The sequence below is a fragment of the Phalacrocorax carbo genome, chromosome 7, assembly GCF_963921805.1.
Source record: "Phalacrocorax carbo chromosome 7, bPhaCar2.1, whole genome shotgun sequence".
In the NCBI taxonomy this organism is placed as follows: Eukaryota; Metazoa; Chordata; class Aves; order Suliformes; family Phalacrocoracidae; genus Phalacrocorax; species Phalacrocorax carbo.
Window position 1 is genome coordinate 45,353,179 of NC_087519.1, and position 24,213 is coordinate 45,377,391.

Below are 24,213 nucleotides of genomic sequence, written 5' to 3' on the forward strand. Positions count from 1 at the left end.
TATCTTTTCTTGTCAGCCTTGTCTAGGGCAAACCAAATCTGTTAGACTGTTTTGGTAAAAATATGTGAAGATCCCTGTTCTTGCAGAATCAAGAAAACTAATTAAGTGCTTCACACTTGTTTCTTTCTACACACTCGTTTCTATGCACGTATCAATGATAATTCTCTGAGAATTATATACTGGAAATAACATTTTCAGTTATTCAGATGGTTTGCCTCTTATTTCCGTGGGTGGAGTGTACGATGCTGTTTTGATGATAGTGCTGTGTTTTGGTATGTAAATCTGTCCTATTGTGATGACTGTAAGAAGAAACTGAAACTACAGCTAGTCAAACATCACTGAAAAACCACCACTAATGTGAAAATCAAGTAAAACTTTTGTGTTTATGGAAGTTCAATAGGTGCACTGTGCCTGACCTGGATTAAGTGTCTCACCATTGCCTGCTTATCACAGTAAGCTCACAGTCTTGACACGAAGCTTTCTGAGGTTATCCTCAGAAAGAGTGGATTCTTTTCTAAATCACAACGTTCTTCCAGAGAAAATAAGAAAAGGCTTTGGAGTATCTTTGAGAGCCCCTTCTTGGCAGAGTTTATTCAAAGCCAGGAAGAGGGATTAATTTAAGTGGAATTAATTTATTGGAATGGCAAAATGACCCATATTAAGACTACATGAAAAATTGAAAACAGTTCATCTACAGCATGACAATATTTTTCAATATTGACTGAACCTCAGAATACTTGGGAAAAGGTAACTAAGAGCCAGGCATTACAGATTTGAGTGGACACTGGGTGTGTTATTATTTAAGTCTTCTTAGGGTTACTGTCAATTTTTCTTAAGATTAAAATGAAAGCTATAATGAGAAGAGAAACATGAACAATTTAGTGTATTCATGTATATGAACTCCAAATTACTCTTTTTTTTGTTTGTTTGCAGACTTGGACATGTTACTGCAGCAGCTGGCTGTTAAATAACTATATTATTTCTTGGACAGATATGATGACTAAACATCACGCTGTGTTTTCGTTGCAAATAGCAAATGTATCATTGGAGCAGTAATGGTAAGATAAAGCCTCAAAAATATCTTTTAAAGGTTCTAAAATTTTTCAGACAAATTTAAAATCAAACTAACAAGGAAGTGATCTAGATCCATAAAGTGACTGCCTATGCTTAGTAGTGAAGAACATCATGATGATCTGTACTTTAAAAAAATGAATATGTTCTGAAATTGCAAATGTAACACAAACTATGGGAAGTTCAGGAAGTTGATAGTAACGTCATTTGATGTGTATGCCAGCTAGAACTTTACTTGAGATATCTGCTGGATGATCTTAATTGTCATCGCAGTGGTTGTCTTTGTGAAACACATGGTGGTCTTAGTTTGATTCAGCATGGGAGGTTATTTCAAGAAACACTAACCTGCTTGTACTACGTGGCACTTTTGGTCCCAGAAAAAATAACAAAGCCTTGACTGTGCACTGGCACTAAATTATGTGCTGATGTTTTTAGGTGCTACCCTGAGAACAAGGAAAAACTTTAGAGATCACACTGTTCCTGTCCTACTGAATCCCCTACTGAGGGGACTGCAGGGCTATCATTAGACATATTTTCTAAATCATAATTACAGTCTGAAGGGCAAAGGATGAATTACTTTCATGAGTAATTTTTTTTTCTGCTAGATAACTGAGGTCAAGGCTTCCAGAGTGACACATTCCAATGTTGGGGTTTTTTGTGGGTGTAAACATGAGGTAAAAGATGTTTTTAAATGATCTGTACTAGTATCCATAGTTTGTGGTGGAAAGGGATTGAAGTTTCTTCCGAGAACATTTTCCAGAAATACATACTTGAAAATTGTATTTAAATTTAAAAAAATCTTAAATGTACAATGTACCTTGTCAAAGTTTTAAGAAAAGGGTATTCATCTAGGGATACACAGTGTGTATTGTAATTAAAATCCAGCTCTTACTATGCTTCTAAGAAACAGAGTATTAAATTACAAAAAATACAAAGTTCTCCCTCCAGAAGGTTGCTGAAGAACATGTGGAATATTTTACATTATAATGTGGTTGTGATTTAATGGGGCTGCCTTATGGAAAATACAATGGCTATACAAACCCATGCTGATCTTTCTGTTTTGCTGGCAAATTCTGGCACATGTCTGATACTAAAAGACATTGCTATAGATGGAATTCATTACTGGGGAGAATCAAGGGAGCTTTTTGTTAAGTGAAACTATATTTTGACAAGAAAGCGTGGTTGAGCGTAAACTCAGTAGTGCTAAGAGGAAAGCTGAATCAAGAAAGTACTTTGGAACTGGGTCTTCATGGCAAACTATACATACCAGAAATGGAGCAAAATTTCAGTTCTGTTTTTAGCAGTTCAATTGCTAATGTACATTTATATGATACAACCTAATTTCGTACAAGGAAGGAGGAAAGGCAGCATTGCTCTATGACTTATTTGTAGAGTCTGTGTGCTTTTTGAAGCATATGTAATTCGCCACAGTCAGGTTACATCCATTAACATTATGTTTATGTTTGTTTCACTTTTGTTGGCGTTGTGCTTTTGGCCATGAAAGCAGGTGACTGGCTTACCTGAGGAAGTACTTCGGGGTAGATGGGATGGCTGGCTGGCTGGGCGGCAAGGTAGCGGGAGGCACACCTGAAACCGGAGGGTCTCAGGGAAGAAAGGGACACGAGTGCTGGATGATTGGTAGGTGACTTGTGCAAAAATACATAAATATCTGTGGTAGCACAAGGAAACAAACCAGCTTGCCTGAAGTATTAGTGTATTAGTGTAAAATTCATAGTTCCAAACTTCAATTCGGAGCTCTTCACTCAGGAAAAATGCCATTCAAATCAAGTGGAAGTCTAGGCTGAACACTGCTTAGTTTATTACATATGTCAACATTACTTAAAACTCCGTATCCTTCAAGAAAGCCAGGCCTATGAAGTCAAATATGCAGAGACTTTTCAAGTGCATACACTAATCCACCCTGTATTAGAGTTCATAATTCAGTGCTCTTATTTTGCTTTTCAATTCATCTACTTTTTTAATGAGCATTTTCTTCCTCAGCATGAACAAGTCAGGGCAAAAAGACTCAGATTTTAGGGAATGAAATCGCAGATTGCAAATGATGTATGGGAGGAATGATTCCTCATTTTCTTTTTTTCTTGGAAAATGGGAGTAGTCTTACTGTTCAAGCAGCAGGTCTGCACCTATAGTGGCCAACCCTGTTCATAAGGCAGGATGATAGTATTCCTGGTGTGGCAGCAGCAGAAAGCAGTGCGGGGGAGCTGCATGTCTTTTGTGCACATCAGGAGTTGTTGTGTAAGGCTTTTGTATCTTTAGGTGTATTGTCGGGTTCCTTCAAGGAAATTGTGATGGGGCTGAATCACAAAGGTGGGATCTTGAAGGAAACAGTGGATGATCCCTTTATTTACAGGATTTCCTTTATTTACAGGATTCAAAAGAAATTACATTAACAGGGCAGGACAGAATTTTAAAGAACACCATACTGATGTGTTTTATGCAATTCTAATCTGAATGATGTACCTAAATTATGTACCTATTTTTTGTTTGATGATGTTTGCTTTTTAATTCATTCTTCCACTGCAGATACTGTCCATTCCCTCCCACATGTGCACTGTTTCCTTGTGAGACTGATCTGGCTGTTTTGCAGACCAGTACTCCAGGTCTCAGTTCCTGTCACACAACATTCCCACTCTGCCTCGTTTTACTCCTCCTTATGCTACCCCTTCTTTCCATATTATGCCAGTTCTCCTTAAAGGCCCTTTGCAAAGCATTTTCCTGTTCTTTTCTTCACAGCTTCCTGCTGGCCAAATTCTTTTAATGGCTTCTGTGCCAATTCACTGTATGGTACCAGATCGTGTGTCTGATTGTGTCAGAATCAGATTGTCTTATTGTTTTCTTAAACAGGGAATAATAAAAAACAAAATAAAATATTAAAATTTGTGATAAAGCAGCATGTCAGCATCTCTTATCTGTGTAGGAATATGTTATTTTAACTTCATGTTGGAAAAAGAAAGCTAACAGAATTGTATGAGATCCAAATCTATCCACAAATTTAATTCACTGTGAAGGACTTGCTTCACAGGGCACAAGGCTGCCCACTGTCTCATTTTTCTTTAATAGTCAGGCAGAATAAACATGAATCTGTCAAAACTGACCAGATGACACATTCCCAATGCTGGATTGAGGAGTCTCTAAGCTCCTAGAGCCCTGTACTTTTGTCAAAAACTATTTTCCCTTGAAAAATGTATGGCTTCTGCCATAATTTAAAAAAAGAAAGGCCTGAAGATGTGACTTGGTACAGTTGCATCTGCCAGAATTTTTGAAGCCTGAAAGAACAACCCTGAGATAAGAGAACAACCCAGTTCACATCTTCAGCAGTAAGTAGTGCTACATCTGAAAGGAAGTCCCTGTTGTTACCTGGTTCTCTGGAGCAGATGCTGTGTATACCCATGCCTCCTCCATGCACAACAAAATGAGCACTGAGTCAGAGTCCTGGGATAAGGCTGTAAGCACAAAATTGTGAAGCACTTCCAGTAAAATATTCCTAGTTTCTCAGCTGATCTTAACCTTACCTTGTATGCTCCAAACTAAATCTTAAATATCTGGGGTTTTTATGCAGAATTGAGCATTCTGACAGCACTTAATACTCAGAGCCAGAACCAGACTGGTATTTTACATTTCAGTGTGGCATTTCCTATGTACTCTTCAGAGCTATAGATCTCAGCTTCTGCGGCTGAATGCTTAAGAAATTAAGTAAACTGTGCTTGAGTGAGCATACAGAAAATTCTGCTGTAATATACAATATACCCAAGTTCTTAGACATCAGAGCAAAGGTTACATTGACTTACAGTGTCTTAACTTACACACCAAGTCAGAGTAGCACATCTTCAGGTAGTCTTAACTGGTTTTCTAAAGCAGTTATCAACAACTACACTAAAAAGCTGGTCCGTTTAAATATCTTCTGCATTGTGACAGGTATTTCCAGTCAGGACCTCGCCACAGAAAACAAATTAAATTGATGCAGATTTTGCCCAGGCAGATTGCTGGAACCAGTTGAGGTAAAAAGCTCCCTTTCTGATGTGGAAGTTATCACCTCCTGGCATCCATGCTGATTCTTCTCAGCTCTTTAAGATGCTTTGGAAAGAGTTAAACAGTGTCAGTTGTGGGTGCTGCCCATGGTGGGGAGTGTTGGCTTTGTGCTGACTGCTAATCGCAGACAGAAAAAACAAGCTTCTCAGGTGGGAATGAAATAGGACATTCCCCGAACACGTCTCCCAGCTGCCATGTACGGATGCTGGCCCGCTCCTCGCAGGGCTGCGAGGCCTGGAGCGAGAAGCGCGAGCAGGGACCGCAGCCGCCTGCATCTGAAGGCAGACACATGCTCTCCTCTGGTTCCTATAGAAACACCCTTCTGGGTGTGTGAAAAAGTGCTGTGTGTCCCGAGAAAGGGTCTGAGGAAGGGTATGGGATTATGGTTTTTATATAGTAATAAAATTAAAACTGCGTAGATGATGCTACCAGACTCAGGTGTTTTAACTCACAGATCTGTTCCAAGTCATGGCCATAAAATTAACGTAAAACTAAAATGAATGTACGATTTTGCATTTACGTTTGTTTTCTCCACACGGCCCTCGGCAGAAGGGCTGTTCCCTGCAGCAATGCTCTCCAGGCCCCGAGGGTACTGACAGGCCTGCCCGCTCTGCCCACCATGCTGCCTCCATTTTGGTGGGCTGCTGCCAGGGCTGCACCTCATCCCCATCCTCATCCTCATCCTTGTCCTTGCCTGCTGGCCACCGCCCGGCCTGGCCTGCTGCACTGCCTGTCTATGGAGCGCTGGGCTGCCGCTGCCCTCCCCTCCTGTCCCGTCCTGTCCCTTCCCGTCCCGTCCCAAGCGGTGGCCCCGCGGCTGCGGAGCTCCGTGCTCCAGCTTTCCTTTTTTCTTTTGTGCACCCCTCTGACCAGTGAGCATCTCAGATGTGCGGTCAGGAGGTAATTCATCTTTTCTGGTTGGGACGGGCTCTTTGCTGATGTCTGCGCTGGGTCTGAGCAGCCAGGGACTCCCACTGGCCTCCGCTTTTGAACTCTATCCAGCTCAGATGACATGGGGCCCGATAAATCATCCGCAGTATTGGCAGCCACATCAAAAGCCCCTGCTTGGTGCATTTAATACAGGCACACAGATAATAACCTATTTAGTTGAGAAAGAGCTATCTTTTCTTGCCTTGCGAAAGGCTGTAACATCTTTCTCTTTCACATGGGTAGTTATTAGAGGTGGGCATGAAGAGAGGTATTATGTGTCACTTGGGTTTAGAGGAAGATCGTGTTTAAAACTCTGTGTGCATGGGGAAAATCTGCTAGCCTCATTACTGGAGCATATCCTCAAACAGGGTAATTACATGTTTGATCTACAGTGACACGCACAATCAGTAGTTCCTGTGCTTTCAGTGAGATCTTTAATCTCCTTTCAGACCACCTTGCAAGCAGAGATGTTAACCTGCAAATCTACTCAAGCAGCAGATGAACTGAAACACAGATACTCCTGTTAAAGTAGTATTGCAAGTGTAGACTAGATGTTTTCAATGCTCATCTCAAACATTGGCTAGAGTGTTTTTTTAATAGTTTTAATTTCAAAAGCAGTGTTGAAATCAGATTTTGAAGGTCTCTGTGTTGCATTCTGTAGGTATATTGTGAGGATACTTAATCTGGCATGTCGTTGTTTCTTGACGGCCACTATACATTATGAATTTACATGCTTAGGATAAGGCAGCAACTTTTCTGGTTATTTGTGTCATTAAAGTATAATAGAATTATTTTAATTTAATTTAAATTTGAAGAAGCAGCTGTAATGTCTTGTTTGCTTGCTCTGGAAAGGAATATTTTAGCAGTGTATGGTTTAAATAAGGTACCAGGATAAATGCAAGGTTAGATCTAGCATCTTAGGAAACTTTAGGGGCCTTGGTCCTAAGAGAGGGGAAGATAGCTATGCTGATACAAAAAGGTTAGTCAAATTCAGTGAAGGTAGATCACACAAAACTATGCCTTAGTACGTAGATAACCACAGGAAGACTCTTTAATTCATTTCAAGGTCAGTGTCTGGATCATGCTGGTGTCTGACTTGGTGGATGACCATTACCAGGGAAAGCGCTTTCTTACAGTTCTTATTTCCCAGTGTGGTGGTCCATTGCAGTACATCATTTAGTGCCCTTGCCTTTGAACAGAAACCATCACCAGGCTGGACCCACATGGTCCTGTGGGTTCAGCATTGCCAATACAAGTCATCATCAGGACAATTTAAGGGACAGCGGTAATAAAATGCTCATATGAACTGTGGCTATTCTTTTATTTTGAAAATTAAACTAAGCTTGAATCTGTAACGATCACAACATGCCTACATACCAAATTTTATGCTAATTCATAGGTTGAATATCCTGCACTCTTGCTAGTTGGATATGGTCCTCCTTCTAGGTAAGCTTATAGCCATTCTTTCCTCTCCTGTTTTCTGATACTGATGGAGTCACGTAAATCTGTGGATTAAAAAAATTTTTTTTTTTATTTTACTTCGTGCTGTGAATTGCAGAGACAATGCTGTGCTGAAATTGGTAGGGCTCTGATGCTGAATAATTGTGTGTTGGAATCTGGAGTGTAGGAAGACTTGATGCCTGTGTTATACAACAGTTTTGGTTCCTCAGGCTGGTGTTGGTGCTCATTTTTCAGACTGATGGACAGTGGAAGATGGTCACTGTAATGGAGCTCTACAGGGTGGAGTAATTCACTGCTGCCCTTCCTTTCCTCTGTATCTGTTCCACAGAAAGGCTCTCATGGCAGCCAGTGAAACTAACTGCTTTCCAGCAATGCTGAACTGTGACTGCCTTAACAAAACATAAAATATGAGAAGAACCAAAAAGTTGAATAAACATAGCTTTATAAAATGTCAACAAAATTAGCTACACAAATAGAAGTACTTAAATATTGCAGCACTGATTCTTCTGCATTTTGCAAGTTTCTAGGCCTTGTAAATATTCCAGGGTCGTCCCCTCCAGCTTTAAAAACTGACCTTAAAATTGGGGAATTTACATGTAGAGTACTTTCTTTTGTAGACAGTTTCTGTCTAATTGTCAGGAGCTGAGGGAATCTGTTTAATGCCAATGCCAATCTTACTACTCTACTTATAAAAGAACCACATGGGTCAGAAATTCTTACAACTGGCTGTGATTGATCTAAGTGACCTGTAATTTCTCCCATGATATTGTTTAATCTGAAGCAAGAAAATATATTAGATGACTCCTGCACGTGCAGTTAAAAAAAAAAAAAGTAAGTTATGCTAAGAGTATGCAGAAAATTTTCTGTTTATGCATCTCCAGAAAATTAGCCAGGTGCCTTTAAATAAGGGATTTAACTCCCTTTGTTGTTTTGATATCAAAAGCTCATATATTAAAAAACAGCAAACAACAAACCAACCCTAACTATATCTTCTCATACTCTACCAGTAACTTTGCCATGAATCACTACCTTTGATTAATGTGTGAGGTGCAAAAAAGTTTGTATAGTTTGCAGAAAGCATGATTGAGGTTTGAATTTTAATTTGGAAAGTTTCAGCTGTTTTCCCCTGAATATACCAACTCACCAGCAGCTTTGTTTTGGTTTTATTTGTTTCTTGCTGAATGTGACCTATGTGGTTTAAAATACATGTATTTGCAACTAGTTTGCACACTGAGAAATCTTGTGAGGTTAAAGGATTAGTCTCCGTTCTTCTGGAGTCACTACAGATATTTTTTTTTGATAGAGTGACTTTGTTGTTGTTAAAGCTCTGTTCTCTCCCAGCACACACATCTCCTGAGTCCCTTGGCTCACAGAGGCCAATGCACCTTGGAGAATTCCATGTGTCATGATGGGAAATGAGCGTGACATGAATTCAAACTCATGAGTTTTCCAAGATAAGCCTTTCCCTCAAGTTCTTTGCCTGATTAGATTCCTACTCTCAACTTCTGCCAAAATCAGCTGGGGTATTTCCATTGTCTTCTGTGTACTTTGGGGTACACTTGTATACTTCGGGTTGGAACTGAAAGTCCTAAACTTAAGACTACCAAGTGTGACAGTTTAGAAACTATTACCTATGAATGTGGTCATTGTGAATTGAGAGTACTTCACCACCAGGAGGCATTCAGCACCTGCTGGGCAGTAGATAACAGCTCCTGGAGTGAGCCAGTAGTTAAAATCAGTTTTAAAAAGTCATGATTCTTTATTTCTTTTATTTGTCATAATGCACTGGGTAAAGCTGTATCTTGTACCACTGTAAGATTAACTAATAAAATTATGTGATCACAGTGCCTCTGATGCAAAAATGGCATGACTATGTAAGACTAAATAGGTTATCTTTAATGATGTAATGTGTGAGTGGGAATTGGAATAGCATAATTGTTTAATGGCTAATAGCATCTTTAACCATTTGGCAATCGCTAATTATGATTAGCCAGTGTCTTATGTAAAAACAAGTGAGTCCAAAGGGCAGTATGTTGTTACTTAAAATTCTATAAGCCTATGTAACCTATAGGTATAGTGCAGTGATTAAAGGAAGATGTTCTGGCAGTTCATTAACAAGAATCTTAAAATTTACCTACCAGCCAACCAAAAAGAAACAAAAAGCTGATGCATGCCATAGATAATTTTTGCTTGTGATGAAGTAAGAATTTGTCATCTTGTGAAGATGGCCCTGCACAGTGGCATTTAATTAATCTTTTAAATAGTTGAAAAAACAAACAAAAAAATCCACCGAAACAACCAAGCAAAACCCTCTACCCTCCACCCATACAAGCAAACAGATGTGTCTGGGTAAAAGCAACAGGGCATGGTCATTTATTTCTAAGTTACAGATGAGAGTACATTTCTGAATTATATTATGTTTTATTTCCCAGTTACAATTAAATTAAAATTTTTAAAGTGGAATGCTTTAAAGTCACGTATGCTAGCTTTTCAGGTCTCAGCTGCTGCCTTTCTTCTGCACAGCTGATAGGTTTTACTCTCCATTTGTCAGCATTTTTAATTATCTAGAGAACATAATTATTTTCAGATGTTAGAAGGGTGAGTTACACCGTGCCTAATGTTTTGCAAGCAACCCTACAGGGACTGTTTAAAGGTAAGCATAGGTTCAGATCTTTTGCTTGGCAAAGGCTAGTTTTGTTCTGTGCTTTGCTCAGTTAAACAGTTTTGAGGGTTATGGTTGAAGACCAGCTGGTAGCGGGACATAAGAAGTCTTACACATGTAGGAGATCTTGTGTGGGTCTTTCTAAGTCAAGGTCAATATTAGAAAATAAGAGGTTTTCTGGGTTGAAATATGAGGAGGGAAGAGATTACCTGTTCCACAGGTAAGGAAAGCCCAAGCATTGTACTAGGATATACTTGCTGAGAGCATAGGAAGTAAGAATGGTTTTTGCTTCATAATTTTTTAAATGTTTATTATTTTACTTGCTGAACTTGCCATGACAGGTTCCATAAAATGCAAAGTATACTTTCATGTGTAAATTTGCACTAGAAGTTTTTTCTGCTATAGCTATACCAACAAACAATTTGTAAATGTATGGACTCTGGGACTGAGTATGCTAAATGATGTAATATTGGTGTTGGTCTTGTGGAAAACTTGCATCAATAAGCTAATTAGAAAGGTGGGGAGAATACCCACTTGGTGTAACTTTTTAAAACCTTCAACTTAAAGTAATTGAATAATTTCTATTTTGAATAGTATCTGAAAAGTCTTTTAGGAGGAGGAAACAGTGTGAAAGTTTGATATGGATTTTAAAAAGTGGAAAGTTTAAACTTGTCATTTTCTCCTATTTCTCCATTTGTATGTTCAGCAGAGTGCGCTCAATAATTTTCAAGTATAAACTGCCTAATTAAAAATACTTTTAAAAAATTTTAATACTTATAATGAGGTCATGAGGTTATAGCTAGATAGTGATCTCTGCATGTCTGTTCTGCTTTTGTCTTAATATTATTGTTCCATGCCTTCTATAATGGTATGCAGTGACTGTTGCATAGCTGTTGTCTTTCTGAGGCTCTTGTAATATCTCCTATGACAAAATTAAATGAGAAATGACTGGCCTGCTTTGAACTCTGCTTTGAATGTGTCACAGTTCAACATTTAAACAATGCTAAAGCTACATTGTTTTTATTTGATTTAAAATGCTTATTTTGTGTTCTGGCTTAAAATGGATCACCACAGGGAAGATCAAGGTCTCTTCTAAATATCACTTTACAAACAACTCAAGATGAGATGTCTGAAGTCTCTGTTGTTTATTTATGTTCTAGCATTGAATAATACTGTGTAGTTTCTTTTTCTGTGTGCTACAAAATAGTTGTCCAGATTGTGTTATCCTAGTACTTGTACAGGAAAGTATACAAGCTACTATACAAACCAAACATAACTCTGCAATTAGAAAAAAAGGATGTTTTCATTTTTAACTGTGATGTTAGAAATGTCTGATGAAGTGTAATGCTGGGCCACAGTTCAAACATCTTGTATCTTGAGAAGGGGTGACCTCGATAATACGTGAGGTGGTATGTACAGGAGCGTACACCACTGAACTCCCATTAACACCGATGAGATCATCTGTATAATTCCCAATAAATTCAGTAAAGGCAATGGTTAAAAGCTTGTGCTTTTTGTATCATGCTATTGACTTGTTGATTAAAAGGAAGGGTGGGACTTCTGAATTAATTATATGACTAAAGGTATTTCTAGAACACTCTGAGCTTTATTTTGGTGGGGTGGCTCTGAGCCATGGATGTATTGGCAAGTACATAGGTCTAGGTTCCTTGAACCCAGAAGTTTATACAAACTTCTTTTTATCACTAGAGTGAATTCGACTCCAATTCCATGAATCCAGAGTCCAATCTGATATATCCAGAGACGTTTAGAGACTTATAATAGTGTTTGTTTACCCAGGGAATACTTTTTTGGTGACTGCTGTTACTTTGTCTAAATCGAGTGTGAAATGGGGTTTTGCCCGTCGGTGGGCTGTTAGCTTTAACTTCTCCTGTGTGGGCTGGCTCCATTAATGCTGACTTCTGTGGATGTTTATTGGGGTAAGGGGGAAGAGAGGAGGTTACACCATCTCTTCTGGAGCAGCCTGCAGATCCTGAGCATAACGAATGAGATCAGGCACCCTTCAGCAGTGCTAGGTGGAACAAAAGATTTTTGTATTGGCATATATATAAGGTAAAACCCTAGGACAGAGCGTTTCCTTGCTGGTTTCCTAAGTGACTGCTATTATGTTTCATTTGTTTTGGAAACGTGCTGTATATTTCAGACTTAACTGTATGTTTCTGTTGGTTTGTGTCAGAACCGTAAGTCAGTTTGAATGACCTTTCCATTACTGAATGTAATACACTCTCCAAGGATGAATGTTGCAAGCTATTCCAAAATGCAATTTTTGTCCATAAAAACCTCTTACAGAATATCAGACTGCTGTGCTAGAAGTCAAGAAATTTGATGCTTTCATATGGATCAAAATACAATAAACCTGAATTTATTTATCCTACACCTTACCCCCCTTTCTTGTCTCCCTGCTGCTGTTGGCATCACCCTTAATGCAAATTCCTGCCCTTTTGGGGAGCAGCAGGGAAGATGCAGTGTTCCTTGTCCAGCCCTGGTGCTGGCACTGTGGGCAGAGGTGGGTGAGGGAGGGCAGGGGAGCTCTCCTCGCCTGCAGCCCCTGCCCAGCTGCTGGGGAATGTGGCTGCAGGTGAGGCTTCTCAGGCTGTGTGGCTTTTCCATGGGCAGGAGGTGCCGCAGGATCCACTGGGATGCCTGGGGCAAGCAGGGATCCTCTGGTGAGGAGTCAGGCTCTGAGCATCGGGATCCCTTGCATTTGGCCCAGCATAATCTGGTTTTATTTATTAGTGTTCTATTAGGGATGTGGAAGAGAGTGAGCATTTGGAAGCAACTTGACAGCTGCTAAAATAAATGTTCTTTTCTGTTTATTCCTTGGCTTGCATTCTGAAATTAAATGATGATGCATTAAGAATCTAAAGACTAGTCGGACAGTTGAAGTTTTAATTGAATACAGTTCAAAAACAAAAGCATGACTTCCTTTTATTTTGTTGCACTAGGAAAAATAACTTTAAAGAGGTTGGCTACATTTAACACTGTATGAATCTGAACAGTCTAAATATATGTGATTTTAACTTTTTTACTGAAAAAAAGTCGTTTGTCATTCCGTCAGTAGCTAAATTGTGTTTACTAACCTGACACAGACACATTCCAGACTACCAATATGACTTCTTTTCAAAAGATATGTCTTCATTCACAATGTAGCCTGTAAGCCGTAAGCTTGCTGGGTAGATATTAAATTTTTTTTTCATATCATGTTGTATCTCTTGTGTATTTCACAAGAGTAACCACTGCTAAGGATCCCTTTGTTCTGGGAGCCTGGCTTACTGGCGGAGTGAGAAAGGGTGTGAAGGCAGGTTGTCTGATCAGGGGCGTGTGGGCAATGAGGAAAAGTCTGGAATGGCCACTTAAAGGTGAGCGTAAGGGGGTTCCTCCACCCTCTGTGAATCTTTCCGTGGTGTGTAGATGTGCTTTTTTTTTGAAACAGGGAGGAAGGGATGGAGTTGTGTGTTTAAAAAGCTGTGAAGATGATGCAGGGTGAAGGAAGAATTAGCTAAAACTGTGCCTTCGAGAGTGGGAGAGGGAAGCGGAACAATTCGCAAACAAGAAGTGCAGTAGCAGCAGAATGCCATACTTGCTCAGTTGCCATTTTAGCTTTCCCAGAAAAGTCAAAGTGGATGTTCCCAAGCTTGGCTCCCTCTTGTCTGTGTTCAGGGCTGCTGAGTCCCAAGGTCTGGTGTGTTCAAAGGCCCACCTGCCTCTCCTGCAGGGAAGAAGTGCTCGCAGCCAAACCCCTGCTTCCTCTGCTGCAGCATGGGCCACGGCAGGCTGGAGGGGATCCATGGGCTCTGCAGCTCACCTTGCTGCTGAGGGGCTGACCGGAGCGTGGGCCAGCAAACAGGCGAGGGCAGGACCTCACATGTTCTCTGGGTTTCAATACAACCTTGCCGTATTGTGCTTTTGTGATACAGGTTAACTAGTGAATATACATCTGCATTACAAACTGCAGGTGCTTGTAAAGGCTTTTAAATGGCATTTTCAAGAATCTAAATTTTAAAATCTATTTGCTTTCTAAAGGTTTTGTTCTTCGTTGCCACGTGTAATGGTGCCTATTTCTCAGCACTGAGAAACAAAGGCTGTAAGATTAGTTAACATGTGAATGGAGGGATAATACATGCAAGGGTCTCCTTCATAGAATCATTTAGGTTGGAAAAGACCTTTAAGATCTTGAAGTCAAACCATTAACCTAGCACTGCCAAGCCCACTGCTAAACCACATCCCTAAGCACCACATCTACACATTTTTTGAACGCCTCCAGGGATGGTGACTCCACCACCTCTCTGGGCAGCCTGTTCCAATGCCTGACCACTCTTTCAGTACAGAATTTTTTCATAATATCTGATCTAAACCTCCCTGATACAACTTTTGAAGCCATTTTCTCTTGCCCTATTGCTTGCTTGTTTGGAGAAGAGATCAACACCCACCTCACTATACCTTCCTTTCAGGTAGTTGTAGAGAGCAAGAAGGTCTCCCCTCAGCCTCCTTTTCTCCAGGCTCAACACTCCCAGCTCCCTCAGCCGCTCCTCATCACACTTGTTCTGCAGACCCTTCACCAGCTTCGTTGCCCTTCTCTGGACACGCTCCAGCACCTCAATGCCCTTTGTACTAAGGGGCCCAAAACTGAATACAACATTTGAGGTGCGGCCTCACCAGGGTCAAGTACAGGGACACCGTCACTGCCCTGCTCCTGCTGGCCGCACTATTCCTGACACAAGCCAGGATGCTCTTGGCCACCTGGGCACTGCTGGCTCATGCTCAGCCGGCTGTCAGCCAGCACCCCCAGGGCCTTCTCTGCCGGGCAGCTCTCCAGCCACTCCTCCCCAAGGCTGCAGCGTTGCATGGGGTTGTTGTGATCCTCCTTCCAGCCCTTCTTGTAGGTGGGCATCATGCTTGCTAACCTCCAGTCAGCTGGGATCTCACCAGTTAGCCAGGACTGCTGATAAAGGAATAAAAGCATTCACACGGCAAGGTTCCCAGTGCGTGGCAGTTCAGTGTGGTTCTTCAGATCCACGTGGTGTGTGGAGGGGATGAGGAAGACACCCATGCATCTGAGCTTTGCAAAGAGTCTTGCCAAAACAGCACAACTGCTTTCCCAGTGTCTGCAGGCAACAGGAGGAGTTAGTAAATGCCTTGTAACCCTTTGCTTTGCACTGATTTAGCTATAGGCACAACAGAGGCTTTAAGCTGTGTCTAGGAAGAGAAATATAAATTACACTTTGTCCTGTTCTCGTGGCAGTCAACAGTAAATTCAGTGTAAGTAGAAATGCACTTATTTTACTTCCAAATGAATAGCACTTTGCTTTGCTATTGTCCTTTTTTTCCTCCTCCCTAGTATACCTTTCATAAAGGGTGAACATAGTTGTTAAAACATTTTTTAAAAAGAAATTAGATGATGAAAGTGTTAGATTCCATCTAGACTATGTAATCTTAAATTTTAAAAATTATTTTGGCACCTTATCTTAAATCTGATTAGTAGCCTGCATTTCTGAAAAAAAACCTATGCTATTCTTTCCCGTTAGTCCTGTTCAAGGTAGCTCACTGGTGATGCCAGCCACTGAGAGACTTCATTTTGCTTGAGTAGGAAAGGTTACTTACTGGTGGTGTCATGAGGAGGCCTTTGCAGTGAGGAGGGTGTGTGGGCTTCTCTCTTCTGTCAGATCTTCCCCACATATCTTAGGCTTTCTGTCCACTCCTGAATATGAATCGGTGCCCGTTTAGCAACAGCTTGGTGGTGGCTGCCACGTCCCAGGGGTAGTGTCCCCAGCAACGCTGCTGGCAGAAGCTGTCTGCTGCAGCTCAGACCCCACTGTGGGCATGGGGCCCCTGTGTTCACCACCAAATGCTTGGCAGCAATTGCTGCTGGCCTGCTGGTGAGCAAACCTGTGCTGCCCTTTGCTTTCACCGAAGGCTTGACTTGCCTCCCAGTGGGCTGTTCTGCTGCTATGAGAGGCTCTTGAAAGGGCCGGTTTGGCTCAAAACCCTGCATCAGTGCAGTTTTGTATAAGAGAAACTCCCAAGCTTTTCAGTCAGCATGGTTGACTGTTGCGTGGCAAGTTAGTAGTATACTGCCAGTCTCTTTTGGATTGGGCAGCAGAGCTCCTCGGTTGTTAGCTGGCTCCTGTCTCTTTGCTTCTGTGCTGCCGGCAGCAGCAGCAGGGCCATGCCAACATCTGCTCGTGCTCTCTGGGGTCGGTGCTTCCCAGTGCCAAACTGCAGTCCGAGTGGGCTATGGGGAGCCTAACCTCTCCGGTTTGGTTTTGTGCTGGAACATCAAGTGGTGTGTGCTGCTGACTCGGGCAGCGTCCCGGCACGCAGTGCTCCTGGGGCCTCGGCCAGAGGCCTGGAGCCGTGGCTTCACCGGGGATGGCAGGTAGATGGCTGCGTAAGGTGTCTCCAGACAGCGGCAAGGACTGACATGGAGTCAAGCACCCAGTGCAGGAGAAGAGGGCGCTGGCGGCGTGGCCAGTCCTTGTGCTCAGACACAGACAGCTGCGTGTCTCATGGTGATGTCTGTCTGCCTGCTTCCCAAGCAAAGGGAGAGTATCAGAAATGGCCATTCTGGATGGCCACGAGGAGGTATCTAGGTAAAAATGTATCGCTGCTACACAAATAACATTTTACTTAGATCAGGACATTGGCAACAGCTCTGTTTTTGAATGACTGAAACAAGTAACTGTAAATAGTTAGACCAATGAAGATTTTAATGCCTGTGTGGGTAAAACTACAGCAGATTGTGAACACTGGCTGAAAGTTTTCTTTTAAAAGCTAGTAAATGTTATCTTTCTACAACACTAACCTTAATGCTGTAATTTTTATATGAAGAAATTTGTTGAATCAAGCTGAAAGGAATGTGCCCTTAATTCTTCCAGCAGTTCTTAAGCCACATGCTCAACAGCTCTGTTCGGAAACCTGAGCAATGTTTTTCTTATTTCTGCAACAACATTTGCCTCTCATTTTCATGCTTGCCAGCATTTTTCTTGGTATGAAGAGAAAATGCCTTTTTTTCCTCAATGTTGTCTTAGGCCTGATGGTACTTGGATAATAGAAGTGAGCAAATAATTTCCAAAGCAAGCTTAGCTCTCTGTAACATGGTATAACATGGGCTTGTATTGTAGTTATAAGCTGGAAACCTGTTGCCATAAACTGGTCTTCATTAAAAGGCCCAGATGATGCTTCTTTTGTCATGCTGAGCTATTCCTCTGTCAGCCCAGAGCCAATGTTAATTTCTGAAATGAAACAGTCATCTCTGGCTGAAGCTTAAACATTTTCCACTATATTTATAAAGTCTTGTTTATGTTCAAAGCACTTGAAAAAGCAAAGCTGTAAATACAATATTTACTTCAAGTAAATATTACATTTAGTCACAGAAGATTTTAATCTTAATTTATGAACACTTTGCACGTTTTTTCCTTCATTTCATAACAGAATAAAGGCACTAGTTACACACTGGAAACAGCAGATATGTAGCATTAAAGCAGCTTTACTATTCCTCTTTTCTCTGTGCTTTGACTTGCACTTGCACACAGGGTGGTATACAATGGTGTACTTGTAGCAGCCTTTAACACTTACCTCTTTCTCCTTCAAACAGAGGCCACATCCCTTAGAGCAGCTGAGGAAGGTAAGTTACCCACTTGATGTTGAAAGTGGAGGATAGATGGAGTAACCCAAGACTCTGGCCAAAGTCATCAGTTTTCTAGCATTTGAACTAAAGTAGTCTTTCCTTTCCTTGACAGAATTCCTTTTCAGAATTCTTTTTTCACTGAAAGGAAAGAATGAAAAAGAGGACAACTTGCCTTTTTTTTTTTAAAAAAAGTCCCAGTTCATTTCTGAATCCTTCAAAACAAAACAAAAACCACTACCAAACTGCCCTGTCCTGGAAAAACATTTCTGACATTGAGATTAGCCAAGACCGGAGAGTCACTGTCTGGAAGTACTTAGATGTAAATTCATATGCTCTTGGCTTCTAGCTTGTTTTATCTACTGTGTATTTACCAGATAACTTTTGGCTTTGTTCTGTTTTTGTTTACAATGTGAAGTCCAAAGTGACTTCAACTAGAAGGATGTTAGACAGTTGTGAGAGCAAAATCATGCATGTTGGGCAAAACTAGAGAATTCTATGCCCCATTCATCCTGTGATGACTTTAAGCATAATTAAAAAGAATATTTTGTTCTAATATGTGTCAATCCCAGAGTAGTATCAAGCATCTGTGAGTTTCTTTCACTGGGAGCTGCAGTGTTGGGGTTTCACTCTGGGTCCCAAGGCAGAAGGAGCATGCCGTGGGCTGTGTGCAGTGTGCCACTGCTTGAACAGTAAGGATGTTGGGGACAAGGTGGTGCAGCTGCTGTGGACTCCACCCCACAGTCTCCAACTGCCCTGAGAAAGTTGCTGCTCTCACAGGTGGGCTTTGACCTTGGAGTGCCAGCCCCAAGGGGATGGTGGGTCCTTCTGCCGAAACCCTCAGCCACTTTCCTGCAGCTGTGCTCACTTGTGGCGGCTGGACACTTGGACATCCAACCAGTGTCTTACCAGGAAAATCACTGGGCTTCTGGTGCTGCCTTTTAAGCAATGGAAAAATGCCTTGTGGGGAAAGTGAATGGAGCAACACCCAAAGCTGCTCAGAGAGGGGGACCCTTGTTCTGCAGTCCCAGTCTATGAGGGCAATCTTTTTAATTTTTAAAATTTTGTGCTGATCCCAGAAGGGCAGCGGCAGCTTTTAAAGGAAAGCTGAAGAGAATGTTCAGAAAACTTGAAAAGCAAGTTAAAGGTATGGAGATATTAGCTAGGAGAAGAAGCTAAATGGTTGCCGAGCAGGAAGGGAAAAGTCTGCTGTGTCCACAACTGCATGTATTTGTGCGTAAACGCTTCCTGGCTTTCACAGCTTTGAGCTCTTCTTATTTTTATATTCTTGAAGCTTTCAAGATTGTCTCACTGGTGGTAATAAAACTTCGTTGACTTATGAAGGGTTTCATTGCTGCATTGAGTGGCACTATCAACATTCTGTTCACAAGCAAAACTTAGATAATTATTTTCCAGATGTGTAAACCCAAAGTTAATAAATGCTTCTGAAGGGGACTAAGACTTTTACAGCTTGTTTCAAAGCCCCCCAGGAAACTGATAGAAGGGTGAGGCCAGTGTGTTCACAAAGCATGCTGCTGATATCACACACTGTGGTGTGAATTCACCTGCATTTCCTTGTAGCTGGTCTGCCTGGATCTCTCTGGTCTGGACATGTCCTGCTGGTCAGAGGAGGAGAGGCAGCCATGTGCCTGAGTGAGTAACTAGCTGCCCTTCATGTACATCACTGCATGTGGCTAGCCACTGGCAGGAAGACTGAGTCCGCTTTTTCTGTATTTATGTTTTGATAACACCTCAAATGAAGATTTTATTTCAGAGCAGATAAGTTTCTTGCCTGCTTTACGGCAGGAGGTCTCTACTGACAACACTTCAGCATGGCACAGATTTTCATCAAAGCTTTTCTTTTCTGGAATATTTGGATTTTGTGACAGAAATGATTCTCAAATGGATGTAATATTTTCATGACTACTTCACTCAAAAATGGTAAAAAATTTGCTTGGTTTAAAACAAAATACTTGGAGTTGAACGCAATTGTTTGCTAAACCCAACCCAAAACTTTTCTTACTCTCACATAGTGAAAATTGTGGAGAACTGCAATAATCTGTGATTTGACGAATGTTTGTACCAAACTCTGCAAAGCTCAGGTTGCCTCCAAGGGAGGCAAGAAGGAATACAGTCATCCCTACGCAGGCTGCTCTGACCCAAGAGATACACTCTGCTTGTTTTCACCAGTCTCTTCTATAAAAAGAATAAGGAACATCTGGCAGAGAGGCCAAACAGATCAAATCTTTTAAATGCAAATGCTTTGGAAAGTAGTGTAAAAATATGGACCTTATGTTTTCTTTATTATTGTAACATGTTACACTTTCCCATACACTGAGCCTCTGTTCCACCAGACGTTCCTTTATGGATGGTCTTTTGTTGGCTTTTCCCTTTCCCCTCATAATTTTGGTTCAAGACTTCTAAAACAAAGTAAAAGTGCCATACTGCTTCCATTGCTCTTTCTGAAGACTTTTCCCTTGTGAATATGTATAGAAAATACCCAGCTGGTTGTGTATGAGTTGGATTTAATTTCTAGGTCATAATAAGTAAGGATAAGGGACCAAATTCTGATCCAGTGATGACATAGGTAAACTCCCACTCATTTCCAAGGATTGAGTTGGCTGTAGAGGGCTTAGTTTCGCAAATCCAAGTGTCTTTGACAAACACATTTGGCTCATGTTCTGCCAGCACTCCAATTTTTTTTTGTTCAGATGTTTCTGTGAGTGCTCTCTGTCTTCAGGGACTGAAAGTGTCTGGATATATTTGAGGGTGTAAATGATATTAAGTATATCTAGCAAATGCTATCAACACCACTCAGCTGGGGGAGTGTTATAAAGACCTTATACCCTAATCTTGGCCAGCTCTGCTCCTCTCTTTTCTCCTGTCTGAGGGAGAATGCAGGCTTATTGTCCAAGATCCCTGTAGCTGCTGCCTTCATGGCATGGCTTTCCATAGCCTTCACAGCCCTTACCACCACTTAACTTGGTGCTTGGGGGTGCCACAGGTGAAACTGAAATAGCATCCAGATTTTTTCATGGCACCTAAATTTATGGTGGGTAGAAATGCTCTGAGATGAACCCCTGTGTTATTTCATATGAATAAATGATTTTTTGAAGCAAGACAAGTACTTTACAGACATGTGCCACTAATATTAATAGGCAGTGTAAAAAATATTTGTAGCCAGTACCTGCCCTGAAGGTCTTGCACTGCAAGTACTGAACAAGGGTTATTTGTTTATCTTGATACTGAGATAATCAGAAATGTGTTTTATTTTAACAAATGTTAACAATTTTATTCTGTAGAATATACATAATTCTGTAAAATATACAGGGCAGTAAAATATATCCTTATGGTTCTAAAAGGAACAGTAACTTCAGGAAATCTTGCTTTCAGAGCTGGTCTACTGGAGTGATAAAACCCCTACAAGATGTTTCTGCTTATTAGGTGCTGAGAAACCTATTGCATTTGATTCTGGCAAAGTATTGTGTCTCAAAATGCCTGTCACTCCACCATGCTAGATAGAAATTTTGTGTCTGCAAAATCACAGCATTGATCCATGAGCCTTGCTTGCTTTACTCAAACTGAAGGGGCACAACTTAAATGCCCCTTTGCTGATTGCCCAGATGGAACAAAAATCAGCCTGTTGGGATGAGTGCGCTCATCACAAAAATGATTCAGCTGCTTCCAGAAATGAGTGTATGGGCAGTACTCCTGTGCTGAAGGGTGTTAACACTGAGACAAAATTTATAAGACAGATACTTGGCCTGGGCATATTGTACACTAAAGGACTCAATTTAATTTGTTTTTGTAACCAAAACAACAAGGTAGTTCTGAATTCATTGATGCACCCTAAGTCCTGGGTTTTTTGACAAAATATTAAAAACAATTTTGTAGGGTATATCACAAACTGATGACAACTTAGCAATCCTAGAAAGTAAAGGAAAATGTGGGTAAGACACTGACTTCTTCAAGTGTTTGCTTCAGAAACTTCAGACAAAACAAAAAAGATAAAGACCTTAATGAAAAAAAGTATATAAAGTGACTTCTCTATTTTGCTAATAAATCACTGTAGGCAAGAGATAGTTCTGTAACAGGGAGGCTGAAGTGGCATGATTTACTGGTTCAGTTAAACAAGTACACATGGACCCCAGGTCTGTGGCTGAAAACTTCAAAGCAAAATATGTTGTGGGGAAGGAACTCAGCAGGCGAGGTTCCTCATAGACCTGTTACCAAATGAGTAATGCGGCTGTAAATTACAGACAGGTTGTCATGCAAGTGTTACAGTCAGAGTCTAAGTAAGAAATTTTTATTGAAGCATTTAAACAACTTTCAAGGTTATTAGTATTTAAATTCATATCACTGTTATTAGCAAAAAAGTTATTAAAAGGTGAAATAATTTTTAAAGAGTGTGGAATTTTAGCATTTAAAAGGGATCTGGCTTCAAGTGAGACTTGAGTTTTCTTTGAGAATGGTACTCATTTTTCTGCTAAAAAATCTTGCTCCGCAGGATGGATCCAAATGTGCCGTGCAAACATCATTGGCTTTATTCCAGTTAAGCTCAGCCTTCCTACAGTTTGATTTCTTTGTTTTCTGTGCAGTGCATAAAGGTGGGTGACACACTTAACCAGCTCAGCAGAACTGCTGGTTACGTGACACTTCACTCGAAAATGTAGTTCATTAGGTAGAATCAGATTCAGCTTTCTTTCAAATCCTTACTGTCTTACACCTTGTTTTGCTCCGGTAGAAAAACATGTTTGATATGCAGAGTTGGTGAGTTTGAGAAGAGTTGGTAAGGATTGAATATGTAAATGTCTGATTTAATGTGCAACTACAAGAATAGTATCCTAAACCAGACATGCAAGTACAAAGATTTTTGCACTGAAAACTTCACAAATCTGTTCCTTCAAATAATGTGTGTTCAGTAGCTCTGAACAGGACTGTGGGATGCCTGTACAGACGGAATGTTTTAGCTTCATTTCCTTTCTGAACTGGCTTGACCAGTAAATGTGGAAATTTCCACTGTCTTTCTGGATGTACACACTGTTCGTCTTTATTATTTTTCTATTCACCAATTTTACGATCCGTAGTTTTGTCTTAAAACTGAAATACTGCGCAGGAGCAACAGTCCGCAGGGAATTCGGGAATGCTGAATGTAACATACTTTTAAACTTGTTAAGCCATTGCACTGAGAATTTTAAGACTTCTCATGTAAGCCTCCTCCCTTCTACTTTCCTAGGCATCTAACACCTTTCTGTGCTGGTTTTTCGGTAGTTTCCTGTTCTTCGCTGTAGTTCTTGTGGTAACTGCCACGTATGCAGCAGTTGGTGCTTGAAACTTCATGTGCAAGATCTATTGCCTAAATCGCATCCGCTTATGATATGATTTTGAAACTTATACTGACTGTAAACAGTTAGAGATCAAAATATCTGCTTTACATACCTGTGTTAAATTCAACACACCTTAATTTACTGATCTCTGAAAGTAGCTTAGTTGATCGTAGTAATGGTTTGAATATATGGAGAGTGATTTGTGCATATCAGAACTACTGAGGCTACTAGAAATTGGTGTCTTTCACTCTTCAACTGCTGTAATCAAGCCTCAGATGGCAGCTGAGGCATGTTGTTGGATGAGACAGAGATATGATATCTAAGAATCATAGTTGTCTTCTTTGCAAAATGGGTCAAGATTTTATTTTCCTGCCAGTTGTGATAACTGGGATTTTTGTTTGTGTATGAACCATACTCTTTAACGTTTACTGTATTGGTGCACAAGGATCAATCTACCTCCATTGTACTTTCAGAATGATTGCTAGTGTCCTGTATAAAACAACTATCTAGATAAATACAGGGAAAAGTACATTCAAAGTACATTAAAAACTAAAGAGGCTTTTAACAAACCATGAATACTACATGCCAGCTTGAGGAAAACTGTGCTTTGTGCCAAACTGAATGGCAGAAATGAGAAGTGGAGAGATTACATAGCCTTCTCCCTTTCTTTCTGAGTTTGGATCAGTATGTCTCTTTCTTGGTGCTTTAATAGATTTGGTCATGTGGTAAATTCTGATAATGTCTTTCTTTCCATGTGTACTTAAGCCCCAGTCAGCATGACACTGCAGTACAATCCAAGCACAATTTGTAGCATCTACATTAAAATTCCATGGAGTTGAACACAGAGTATGTAGCTCTAGCCTGGAAATAAAGCTCTTCCACAATTTCTTACTTTCACACTTGGTTTACAGTTAATACTTTCGTGTTAAGACTGAGCTAAGATAAAGTTAAGCAAGGTTGTGCACTTGAGGATGTGCCCGTACAAGGTGGTTGTGCGACCTTCCGTACTTGTGCTCATGTGTGTCTGCTTGCTGACGTTGCCCTGCTCGCCAACAGGGGTGAGCTCAAAC